Here is a 13,861-nt window from a genome sequence, read left to right on the forward strand (position 1 = left end):
CTGGGTGCTCCACCGGGTTCACAAGATGTGGGAGCCACCAGCCAAGGACACCCAGGAGCTGCTGGGCCGGAGCCCTGAGGAGAGGCTGCCACTGCCCAAGGAGAACCTCTGGACCAAAAAGCCTCCTGAGCGCCTGTCTCTCACCATTACCGGGCACTGCAGCCCGGGCTGGAGACCTTGCAGGCAGAACTCAGTATAAACACAGGAAAACTCTAGATAAGGAAATCCAATAAGGCCTGTGATTTCCGCGATATGGCAAACTGGCCAAAACGCGGAGAGTTACTGAGCACTGGAAAAACCGTTTTGCAGTCTCAGAGTGTGTCGTCATCCAAGGAAATAAGAAGGAACAAATTAGAAAAGGAAAAAAGGAGAGAAGGTTGAAATGAGGAGTAACAGACCAGAGAGTCAGGAGAGACCTGGATCCTGCAACAGCTCTCGGTGTCAAACTGAAGCAAATATGTCTTCCCATAATAACAGGAGACATAACACATGAAGTTGGGGGCGAGACAGAGAAAAAAGAGATGATTAAGATGAACTGTCCAGTGTGCAGAGTGAGGGGGTAATATTTGATGTTCTTTCAGGGATTGAGGAAGAGGACCAGGACGGGCAACAGGATGAGGCGGAGGAAACCCCCGAGTGCACTTTGATTATTCATATGGTTACCAAGAACATGGTGAAAGGACAGATCAGCCATTTCAAACAGAAATTAATGCCAGTATGATGTATTACTATGAGGACAGTACAGGTGTATCATGTAGAAGAAGCATTGCTTAAAGAGTATTTAAGCATTGAATTGAATATTACTTCAGTATAGAACACTTGGAACATGACTTCTTTCTTCAGAGAAAGATGGATGAACAAGGTTTCTTGCCTTTTTCACTGATTGCTGGATTTCACTGTGTTCAGGCTCTCACCACAAACCTTAATCTCATTTTAGAGGCCCTAAAGGATAGCACAGAAGTAGAAGTTGTGGATGAGAAAATGAGGAGAAGATAGAACCACAAAAGTGGCCAATCCAGGGCCCTCCTCCCAGAAGTGTGCCACAGACAGACTTCTCTCAGCTGATGGATTGTCCAGAGTTTGTGCAAAGACAAGCCTTTTGCTCACATGCAGTCAGGGTGATGATCTACTGATGCCCTTGATGTCATCTGATGGAGATGTTCAGTATAGCAGGTGGCCCACTGAAATGCATTTTAAATACTGGAACAAACCGGGCTGTAGAGATGGAAGCCACCAGATTGTCTTCTATGTGAGAATATCCACTTCCGACCCCTGGGCTGCGTGACAGTGGAGATGACCACCTGTGTCACGACCTGAGACACATCTGAGGACCCCTGCTGACATTCCAGGAGCTGCCTGTTCTTTTCTGTGTGGCTGGACTTAGCATGGCTACTTTTATTTGAGGGGGAAGCTAATTGTTATCACTGTAGAAATACTTAAAGATTCTGTCTTTTGTTTCCAGGCATATGTACTTGTATCCAAGTCAATAAAGCAGAGACAGAAAGGAATGTGTAGCATTTCTCAGCTTTCCAGGCCTTTGGCTCTTGATCTGCCCTTTGCCACGGTGAACATTGCATAACTCACATGTTAAGATGTTTCAATGGACTGTAAGATTTATTAATGTGGTCATTTAAGGGGTAAGAAATTAAATAAATAAGCAAGGGTATTTTTCCAATATTCTTTAAAATGTATTTTTGATACATCAGTATAACTCCTGCCTATCAGAAAAGCATTAATGATGGACAGTTTCACAGAATTTTTTATCTCATATTTCTTTGTCAGCCATGTACTTCTAATTGCAGCAAGCAACTTGGGCAAGTGTTTTAAAAAGTTGAAGAAATGTGTCATTGCTTGTCTGCTTGTTTTTTATAGTGGCTGACTGTAAAAGTTAAACTTATTTATTATGTAAACTTGGGTTCAACATGACATTTTTAACCAGCTTATGAAAAATCATTGGTAAGATGGATAATATAGAAAACACTTTTTCCACAGGATAGTTAATTTAGGTCAGTCAAGTTGGTGGTGCCTGTCCATTAATATTTATGTATTGTTAATAAAATTACAAGAACAACATCATAAAAAAGAGTCAATCTGGTCAACTTTATGCTGAAAAATTTTGAATCATGTATCTATTTAAAGATTTCATCAGAAGCCAAAACTACAAATGGTGCATGAAAGCTATGTAGAGGACTGTCCTTTCTAATAATGTGTATCTTTGAGATGCATACAGACAGACAAGCAGATTTTTGAGAATGGTTTAGTTCAGAAATAACACTGATCAAACCAGATTTTTGTGTGTGTGGGCTAACAAAAAAAAATTCAGATATATGTTAGAAACCCTTAGACTTCCAAAATTCTGAAGGCAAGAATTAAGGATGTTGATCCATTAAGCTGCAAATATGCATGACCCTTTAAGGAAAAGGCAGAATGGACTTTAAGGCAGATGCTTGTGGAGCAAGGAGAAGAGTGAATAAACTAAATGGAATCTGAGGCCTGGGGGGCATCTTTGAGTCTAGTGAGGGGAGCTGCAAGTCAAAGATTACCCTCCAGGCCTTAAAACCTAACAAAATTTTTCTTGCTAGATTTGAACTTGATTAGGACTGGTGAACCTCCTTTATATATAATTTTTTTCTTCTGAAATGGAATATATATGCTATATCAGTCCTACAATCAATTTTTTTTTCTTTTTTTTTAAATTTTTTATTGTTGGCTGTTGAAAACATTACATAGTTCTTGATATATCATATTTCACACTTTGATTCAAGTGGGTCCTACCATCAATTTTGAGGGCAAATAATTTGCTTTCTAGATTCATAGGTCCACAAATGGAGAGTAATTTTATCTGATTTTGGATTATATCCAGAGTCTCACCCATTTAAATGAGTTAAATGATGAGTTATAACTTTTGAGCTAATGATACAGAGATGATGATATAGAGATGATGATACAGAGATGAGATTCTGGTTGAGATTTCTGGGGATGTTAGGATTGATTAAATATATTTTGCACATAAGACGCACATGAATTCTGACAGGCCAGAGGACGACTACAGTAGGTTGAATTGTCACTTACATAAAGATATTTTCTCTTCTCAAACCTTGATATCGGTAAATGTTAACTTCTTTGAGAAAAGGATTTTTGCATATGTAATGAAATTGAGATTTTTCAATTAATAAACCATTCTGGATTATCTTGGTCTGACCTAAATCCAATGAAAAGTGATATTATATGGGTATGGCAGAAGAATCTTTGATAGAGCAGAAAATGAGATCATATAAAGAAGGGAAGGATGTGATGTGAACACAGAGGGAGACATAGGTGTAGTGTGACTACAATTCAAGAAAGATGAGGAAGTTCAATGATCAACGAAACTGGAATATAATATTCAAGGGAGGAAATTTCCTTTACAGAATGTGGAGGCAGTGTGGCCTTTCCAACATATTGATGCTCACTTCTTTCTTCCATGGTTGTTAAGGAGTAAATTGGATTTTTATTACAGCAGACACAGGAAACTAATATGCCCTAATAATTTTCTTTCATATTTAATGCATATCGGGACTATTTCTCTGAGGTACTGGACTAAAACAACTGAGAAAGATTTTATCAGCTGGAGCTGAGAATCATAGATATTTCTTTCAGATATATTAAATATAAGATGTCTCTAACATATTTAAATGGGAATATTATGTAGGCACTTCAGTGTATAATTCCAAAGACCAGTAGAAATGCCAATGCTGATGATGTAAATGTGGTAACATTGACACAAAGAGATATGAGACCAATGTATCCTGTTTTACAGGTTATGACTTAAAAAAAGAGATGGGTAAGCCATTCCCTGGAGTATTTCAGCATTTCAGGTGCCATAAGAGAACAAGAGGAGTAGAAGAAATAGTAAGTGAGAATGTGTGGCTTGTCTTTCCAAGACTCCCAGCTGTATCCCATCTTTGACCTCATTCTTGACCTTTTGTCTTAGCTTTTCTCATCCCTGTCCTACACTATTTTTAGATTGAACACCATAAAATTTAAATTAGTGATAAAGACTCTCACTTAGTATTGATGATTGTTTCATATGTTTGGTATGAATTCTTTCATCTAATTTTTTAAAATTTTTAAAAGTATTTTAAAACTTTTCTTAATTAAAGGCCTGTGTCATATGAAATTGAAACCAAAAGAACCAAATTAATAGTGTCACAATAAATCATTTTCTGTTCAGTTTTTAACTGCCGAAAGGGAGAAATAAAGCATAAAAAATGTACTGGAGAGGTAATAAGTAGAGGACAATAATAGTTGGAGAATAATAATGGGACAATAATAATTGATTATTTAAAGAGACAGAGGATGATAATGGTTGATGAATTTTCTTCAGTTACTTTTCTTGTCTGTCCTACATTTGAAGCTATTTTCTTCACTTCTGTCTTTTTGAATGCCTTAAAAGCCTTTCTTTTAAGAAGAAGAAGAAGAAGAAGAAGAAGAAGCAGCAGCAGCAAGAGGGAGAGAGGAAAGCAAAGTGAGAGAAAGAGAGTGAGAGAGGAAAGAGAGAAGAAAGAGAAAGGGAGAGTGAGAGAAGAAAGAGAGAGCAAGAGAGAGGAGCCCAGCAGGAGAGAGTTTTTATAGCCAAAATCTAATGGGGTCTTTGGGCCTGCAAGCTGCCTTGTTGGCATACAGTGATTGGATCATACAACAGTTGCTAAGGGTGTTATCTTCTGCTTTTAGGCAGACTGGGCAGGGGCTAGATGTAGGTTTCTATTGCACCAGACAGGTAAGGGTCGAGTGTTCAGCCTTGAGTGGGGTTGAGTGTTTAGACTTGAGGCAAACAAGCGATAAGAAACCAGATGGATGAGGGTCGGGTTTTAAGCTCACCCTGGAGCTAACATTTGTTCAGCCTGCTCTGCAACTAACACAATCCTCCATGGACCTCTTATGGTTTTCTCCACCCCTTTCTTTTTTAATTTCGACCTCATAAGCAATAGAAATTCAAATTCTATAATGAGACAGACTGTTTTACCTACTTTGCTCCCTGTTCTTTGGACTCTAAGTTGGCATAGAGTCATTTGTCTACTTTCACCAAAAATGTCAGTTCCTGCTTAAAAAATAATAAATAATTTCTTTTTAATCTTTTCTTTACAATCTTGGTTATAAAAATTTTCTTACCCAAGACAGTATCCCAGAATAAAATGTGAGCTCTTTTCCTTAACTTCAGAGGGGTAGAGGTTCAGCTGGGCATTCAAGCAGGCAGCAGCAGCCAGTCACTTACAGCCCCTGTCATTTCCTGTTCCAGTTTATTAAATCTTAGGCTTTTCTGCAAGCACATGACTCACATGGAGATCCTTCTGCCAATCAAGAAAGACCAATTTAAAGGAGCTAGACATTGATATGCAACTTTGGCTTGCATGAAGGCCATGATAAATTGCTAACTACACATCATTCATTTTGTTCTAATTCTTGTTCTCAGCAGCTTGAATCATTTTTCCCTTTACTTCAGGAACAAAATAAAACCAAGTGTCAAGAAGCCCCCAGTCTTTCTTTCACTGTCTCAGAATCCCACTGCAGAAGCCCAAGGGAGTTTAGGGAAGGTAGTGCTACAGGGTGCAAAATATTTACTTGGACACACAAGAAATGCTGTGAGGAGAGCCTGGCCCTGCTGCTCTATCCTGTCTGGAACCCTGCTGCCCTCTGCTGGCCTGGGCTCTCTCTGGGACCCCAACACAGCAGCCCATGCCCAGCCTGGTGCCTCACCATGGCAGGCAGGCACTACCTCAGAAAGCTCTAGGAGGCTATCCTTTCCTACAGGTTGCCCAGGAGGGACACACCTGGGGTGCAAGCTTCTACAGGCACCGTGAACCTGGTGCAGGTCCTTGGTGGCTCATGGCTCCTGAGGCATAAGGAGTTCCTGTGCATGTCCCTGAAGCCCTGAAGTGCAGCAGGAGTTGGAGGGTCCCAGAGCCTGTGCTAGATCCAGGCTGTGAGGTGGAGCTTTATCTGCCACTTGCCCCTGCTTTGCACATTCACAAGACTGAGTTCCACCTCCACTCCATAAACCAGTGGAAAGAAACTACAGTATTCACAAGGAAGCCTCTCAGGCCCTGGAAGGCCTAGATGATTATTCATGAGGAAGTGTTGCCCCACCCAGGAAGGCCTAGATGATTTATTCATGAGCCTGAGGCAGTTTGGGCTGGAAAAGGCCTCAGGAGCCCAGGTGAGAGGGAGGCATCTACCAGCTTAGGTGAGCACTATCCAGAGCCCAGGTCTCTGGAGAAAGGTCACTTGGGCATTGTTAGTCCAAAACTCATTATTTAACAGTTTTTCCACTCTTACTTGGGACTTTAAGTTTAATTTTAAAGTTTTTTCTGGGGTCCAAACTTTTCTGAGGACAAGAGAAAATGCTAGGCAGAGAAAGAGGGAAAGGGGAGGCTATAGGTGACACCCCGACTTTCCACAAGGAAAAATTCCACACATTACAAGGATATGGAGAAGGAAACAGAAAGGCAGTGCAACATCTACATCCCACTGTATAGCAACTTTAAGATTCATTTTAGTGAATAATAATTTATTAAAACAAGCTCTGTGACAAGTCTAAGTCACAGGGTGAACTTTGGCAAAGAAAATTCCCCTCACTTTCTTTTTCCTTATGGCTTTATATTTTACTTTTAAATTCATGATTTATTTTCTTTCTTTCTTTCTTTCTTTCTTTCTTTCTTTCTTTCTTTCTTTCTTTCTTTCTTTCTTTCTTTCTTTCTTTCTCTTTCTTTTTCTTTCTTTCTCCCTCCCTTCCTTCCTTCCTTCCTTCCTTCCTTCCTTCCTTCCTTCCTTCCTTCCTTTCTTTCTTTCTTTCTTTCTTTCTTTCTTTCTTTCTTTCTTTCTTTCTTTTTCTTTCTCTGGAGATTGAACTCAGGGGCACTCAACCACTGAGATACATCCCCAGCCCTATTTTTGTAGTTTTTATTTAGAGACAGGGTCTCACTGAGTTGCTTAGTACATCTCTTTTATTGAGTCTGGCTTTGAACTCATGATCCTCCTATCTCAGCCTCCCAAGCTGCAGGGATTACAAGCGTGTGCCACCATGCCAGAACCAAGATCCATTTTGAATTAATATTTGTACATGCTGGAGTTTAAGGGGGAGGTTTGTTTCTTCCCCTCCCCTTCATTTCTTCACCCACACCCTTTCTGCCTGGGATGTCCTCTTATTCTAACACTATTTTATGAAAAGACTTTCCTTTATTCACTAAGTTCACTTTTCCATTTAAAATAAAGTGGTCAAATTAATATTAGAGGAAATCTCTGTTCCTTTGAGTTTTATTAATCTTTCAACCCATTTCCCCTGACATACACTCCCTTTGAGCAAAGTTATCTTTCATATAATATATATGTAAAGAAGGTCATCTAGTTGAAATTCAGAATTCTTGTGTTGGATATAGTTCAGTTCATGGGATTTTCCCATGAAAACTATGGGGAAATGTGCAGAAATTCTTAGTATAAAAAATAAATCCTTAGTGTATCAAGCATGACTTTTTTGGACAAATGTAAAAAACTGAGTTTTGCTTCACTTGGAATGGGGGGAAAGAGTAGTTTAAGTCTCAATAAACAAAACAACACCTGGTTAATCTTTGTTTTGGATTAACACACAGAAGGGGTAAAATAGTAATTGTGCCACCATTTAAAATAGAGTATTTGAGATGTAGGTCAAGAGGTAAGCCTGGAGTGAATGTTTTTTCCCACACAAAAATCTTGACTCTCAATAAGATCATTAATGCTTGTCAGACAGACAATATATCAAACAAGAGTAAATGATATGGATGCCCTGTGAAGTTTCAGATGTTTGTGGATACAGTATGCAAACAAATCTATAAGCAAAACACATTTGAAAGGGTTGTATTCTTCAAGTCCAGAGTTGGAAAATCTTTTCAGTTTTAAGATAATGAATCAGAGCAAAATGATATAGTATACATAAGAACTATTCACTGAGAATCTGTGAACTCACTTCCTTGGGCTATCAGCTTGTGAGACTTCAAAATTAAGCATGGCTTGTTCTTTAGTAAGAGACCTCCACAATACCATTGCTCAAAGGGAGGAGAAGCAACAGTAGCAACAGAATATAAGAGATTAAAAGTGGCCTGGTTATTTTGAGAAAATGTTTTGGGTATTTTTCTTGAAGCAGGCTTATTTTAAAATGCCAGAAAAAAACCCAACCATGTTTAGACACAAGCAAGTAAAAAGCCCAACACCTAGTGAAGTACTGGTCACTGCATCATAGTAGAGGAAGTGAAAGCAAAAAGAAAATTTTACTTTGGAGAGTCGGTCTAGAAAAACTCCTACATAGTGAATCAAACATTTTGTATTTTTAAGTCACACTTCTGCCACAATATCTGACTGTCCCTGGGTTAGTCAAGGATTTTTCTAGATCTAGATTTCCTCACCTATAAAATTAAATATTTGGACTAGTTGACACTTAAAGTTTCTCCTACCTCTAAAATTTTGAGATCTCTTCCTAGACTATAAATTCTTTCTTCCTATAGTGTTTCTCCATTGATTCTGCAAATGTTTACTGTGGTCCTATTTTGTTCCTGTACTGTGACACAAAGGGTCATATGTTATATGATTTAATTTATGTGAACTGTTTAGAGTAAACAAATCCATAGAAATGAAGGTAGATTAGTAGTTACTAGGGGCTGAGAGTAGAAGACATTGAGAGTGATGACTAATGGGTCTGGAGTTTCTTTTAGGAGTGATACAGATATTCTGAAATGATAGAGGTGATGGTTAGACAGTAACGAATGAAATGGATATATACAACTTTGCCCTTATTTTACCTCACAGTATATTGCCAGTACATAAAGGCAACTGTGATAGAGTAAATTTTGCAATGGGCATATAATCTGAACTTGACTGTGATGATAGTGGGAATCAGGAAATCCTTACTTGAGAAAATACAAAGGGGGATAGTAGATTAATGATCTAAATGGTTCAACATTTCAAGTTAGGGAGTAAATTCACATCCCAACACCAGAATTTATGAGGCACCATTGAGGTTTCAGAGAGAGTTTTTATCTGTTCAGGGAAACCCAGAATTTGTGAGTTGCCACTAAGATTTTAGAGTGGATTGTTATCTGGTCAGGGAAAGCCAGGCATGGGTGAGTTCAAGTCATGAGCAGGCATTCCAAGCAAGTTTAAAACATGAAAATATGGCTATACTAAATAGAAATCCTAATATTTTACAGAAAAAAGTGAATCTTTTATAACTTTTGACAAGCTGGCTCCTGATCTTTAGAGGGAATTAGGCTGGTTTTATAATCTGACTATGTTTTTTCTTCTAGAAGATGATATTAGGCCTCTCATTCCCTATATTGCTTCCTTCATATTCCCCAGGGATCATTCTTGCATCTACCTTTAAGGTTCTCAGCAGGTATGTGTGTATACACACACACACACACACACACACAGAGGGAGAGAAAGAGAGAGAGAGAGAGAGAGAGAGAGAGAGAGAGAGAGAGTCAGTCAAAATGAGGGGATATTATCTCCTCAATCCAGTGAAGATGGACAAAACCAGGTCTGTCTGGATACCCGATCCTGGGTGTGTTGGTAAAACTTGGTCAACTTGTGAAAATGTCACAGGAAGATGGGTGCAGCCTCTATGTCATGAAGCCCTTGGAAACACCTGGTAGAAGAAAGTGGTTGCAAAGGACGTGATATCATCTCACTCTTTTCAAGGAAGTGACCTCATCACATTTCCTTCACTATGGAACTCACTGAACTTGGAATCCAGGTAGCTAGGCATCCAAAGCAAGACACAGTCCCAGTCTTCTCACTTGTCTTGAGTCACCACATACAGAGTCATACTTTCTTGGTATCTACTGATATGTGGATAGACAAATGCCATGAAAGCACTGAGGAGGGATCTTTCCTCAGAATGAAGGTACAGGATCATTACTGGGACATGACAACTGTGGTGAGTTTGCCCAAGGAGACCAGAGTTGAGACAGGAGAGGCACCAGCAGATGACACTGTGGATAGACAAAGACCCTCACCAGGTGTGTGGGTGTGGGTATGTGTGTTCATGTATGTTTGTGGATGTGTGTTTGAACTTAGGCTTTTGTCTCATAAGAATGTGGAAGGATAACTATTTTTTTGTTTTAATTGATTGTTTAGTAGTGAGTCATTTTGCTAATAGTTACTGATTCTTTGTTGATATATCCTTCTTCATCTGTCATCCTAGATAGAAGAAAAATAATGCATCACTGGATATATCCTGTCTGATGAAAACATTCCCAGCATTCATCCTGGCAGATTTATGAATAGACTGCTGCTTGCCTTGCAGATGAGGAACTCCTACTATGTTCACAAGTCTCAGTATTACTCCTGAAATTTGGCCACTACCAAGAAGGTGCTTGTGGTTTTGTGTGAAGATGTGTACCACCTCCGAGCCCCCTGAAATGGCCTTCTATTGGCTTGGTGAAGGGAATGTTGAGCATCACTGTGAAACTCAGAAATTACTGTGAATGGTAAGGTTTTAAGAGGAAAACACTGCCTGGATAGATAGAAATCCAAGTAGAATGAGCAGTAGAAGTAATTAATTGTCATAGTCTTGGTCCTGTGGAAAGTATCTGCCCATGGCTTTGTTCTTCTCTGGTTTTCTGTTCTCACAAATGTGAGGTAGTGATTTGCCTCAGGCCTCTCTTTTGTGAAGCCTCAGGAAAAGTAGTTTTGAAATTTGGATGAAGGGACTTCATCTGTCCCTCAGTGGTAAGGTGCTTGCCTCACATGTGTGAGGCACTGACTTAGATCCTCAGAATCTCATAAAAATAAATAAATATATTGTGTATCCATCCCAAAATAAAAATATAAAAATAAATAATTTGGTGGAGTCTGTCAACTGCATCTAGTAAGTCTTGTGACATTCATGAAGTGAGAATAGAAACCTTTTGTGTCAAATGAGATTTTCCTGGCAATGAATTAGATAGGAGATAGATAGTTGAGTTCTTCCTTGGCTCAAATACACACAACCAACCTACCATTAGTACCCACTAGGGCTTCTTTTGGAAAGAAGAGCACTATTAAGTTTCAGTCATTTAAACTTTCCTTATTTTCAGGAGGGGTATTATGCTTGTCAAAATCCTGTTAACTGTAAATTAACAAGATGCCCCCTTTGCAACATTTTCTCCTATAAAACTATGCTCCTAGAGAGCTGAGATACTGTTCCCAAGCCCAAGGTTTTGGGGATAGAGAGTCCTGGCCAGAATTATAAGCTTGATTTAATTGGATTAAAAATTGGAGTTGGTGGTCTTTTCTTTGTGTCATAATTTACAGAAAATAAGGGGATATGTCTGAATCAAGCTGTGTCTTCTCAATCTAAGGAAGATGGACAAAACTAGGCCTGTCTGGAGACTTGGCAACTGGTGTGTGGTATAAGTTTTTCAAGTTGTTAAAATGTCACAGGAAGATGGGTGCAACCTCCTTCTCATGGGGCCCTTGGAAACAACTGCTAGGAGAAACTGGTTGCCAAGGAAGTGACCTCATCTCACTTCTTTCACTCAGTGACATCCCCTCGTTTCCTTGGCAATGGAACTCCCTGCAGTTGGAATTCAGATAGCTAGGCACCTAGAGCCAGACATGGTTCCAGTCTCCTCACTTGTTTGGACTCACCAACTACAGGGTCATACTTTCTTGGAATCTACTGATCAGTGGGTGGTGAAATGACACGAAAGCACTGAGGAGGGGCTTTTCCTGAGAATGAAGGTACAGGATCACTGCTGGATCATGAGAACTCTGGTGAGTTTGCCTATGACACTAGAACTGAAACAAGAGAGGAAATTTTAGCTGACCAAGAGTATAACCAAACAGTCAGGTGACACTGGATGGATGCAGGCCCTCTCCAAGGGTGTGTGTGTGTGTGTGTGTGTGTGTGTTTGGTTGAGTGTTTGGATATGTTTTTTTTCTAATATTCCCTTGGTATGTGGAGGGATAAGCATTTGCTGGACTTTAAATTGACTGTATGTAGTGAGTCTTTTTGCTGAAGGCAAAAGGACTCACTACATACAGTCAATTCATGCTGATATGTCCCTCTTTCTTTGTCATTCTACTGAGAAACCAAAAGAATGCATCAGTGGATGTGTTCTGTCTAATGGAAACATTCACAGCACTTATCCTGGCTAATGAATAGAATTCTGCTTGTCTTGTGCATGGGGAAGACCTTCTTCATTTATTTGTTCCTCTATTCTTCCTGAAATTTGGCAACTACCAGAAAGGTGCTGATGGATAGGTGTAAACATGTTTACCAGCTCCAAGCCCTCTGAAATGGCAATCTATAGGCTTAATGAAGAGAATGCTGAGCATCACTGTGAAACTCATAAATCACTGTGAAAGGTATGGCTTTCAGAGGAGAATCCTGAGTGGATAGATTAATATTTAAGCAGGATGAGCAGCAGAAAAAAATTATTGCCATAACTTTAGTTCTGTCAAAAACTCTTTCCATGACTTTATTTTTGCCTATTGTTCTGTTCCCCTGAAGGGGAGATAGTGCTTTGCCTCAGGGCTCTCTTTTGTGAAGCCTCAGGAGAAGCAGTTTGGAAATTTGCATAAATGGGCTGCATCTCTTTCTCAGTGCTAAAGCACTTGCCTCACCTGTGTGAGGCACTGGACAAGATCCTTAGCAACACTTAATCAGAAGAAAGATATTGTGCATCAATCCAAAATTCATATTATTTAAAAAGAATAAAGAACTCTGGCTGGAGTCTCTCATTTGCACTATGTTAGGTTCCAAGCTTTCATGTAATGAGAAGAGAGACCCTTTAGGTCCAATGAGTTAGTCCTGGTTCTGAAGTAGCTAGAAAATAGGTGCTGGAGTTCTTTCTGGCTGAAATATACACAAGAAACCCACCATTGGCAGACACTAGTCATCTAATTTGTGTTGAAGGGCAGAATTAACTCTTGGCCCATTTTCATTTCCCTCCAGTATGGCCTCAAACAAGTTATTTCCCCTCACCCTGATAAACAGAGTGAAGTCCCTGGCAGGCTGTCCTCACCTGATAAGAGAGAAAGGCAAGAAGATCAGGGTGGAGACCACCAGACCAGATGTTTCTGACCCCAGGGTAAATGATGTCATGGAGAAAACTTGTGGTAACTGATGAAGATTGAAAGGAGGGTCAAAGGACCCCAAAGATAGTGTAAATAATAGAGCTGATGAACAGGGATTCAGCCAGTCAAAACAAGGATGCACTCGAGCTGGAGAGCCTGATGAGGACTTGACATCCAATCACTTGTCATTGTTCCTGATCCTCTGAGTGATTCTCACCACTCTCAAAATTTACTGTTTCATCTGTACCTTGGTGAGAGCCATAATTTCTCCCTATGACCCTCTCCTCAACTGGTCAGCCACTCCACTCCAGGAAAAGCCTGCCTTGGTTCTGGACCTGATCACCGTGGTCTAAGTGAGTGCATCTGCTGGACATAAAGCCTAAGGCTTAAGACTTTTGAACTCAGCGTGCAGAGGGAATGTCTATCCTTAGCCGGTCATGATTAATTGTGTTTTGCAGTGTTTAGAATTAATCTAGAGTTGTTTCCTCTGAATTGATTAATCTAGAATTGTTTGCTGTGAATTGATTATGTCTATTGCAGTGCCTAACATTAAGGATTGTCATTTTCTTGATTAAGAACCTATAGAGTGAAACTGTTTTGAGTAATTTGAGTGAATAAAGCATTTAAAGAGGCAGAAGCATGTAGACATTCTTTATTTATCCCCTAGACTGCATATGTCACAATTTGGCCCCCCTCATGACAGTTGGTATAGTCAGAAGTCAAGGAAACAGATACTTAATGTCTGGGAGAAATGTCTTGTCCTGCCTGTGTGACAACCACATATAAAATTCAG

The 13,861-nt window shown here is 39.6% G+C and overlaps 1 pseudogene; it reads left to right on the forward strand.

Moving 5' to 3' along the window:
* The first annotated feature begins 237 nt into the window (after positions 1-237).
* Positions 238-1,374, forward strand: LOC107161105 (annotated as a pseudogene).
* The last annotated feature ends 12,487 nt before the right edge of the window (positions 1,375-13,861 follow it).

The sequence above is a fragment of the Marmota marmota genome, unplaced genomic scaffold (assembly GCF_001458135.2).
Source record: "Marmota marmota marmota unplaced genomic scaffold, marMar, whole genome shotgun sequence".
In the NCBI taxonomy this organism is placed as follows: domain Eukaryota; kingdom Metazoa; phylum Chordata; class Mammalia; order Rodentia; family Sciuridae; genus Marmota; species Marmota marmota.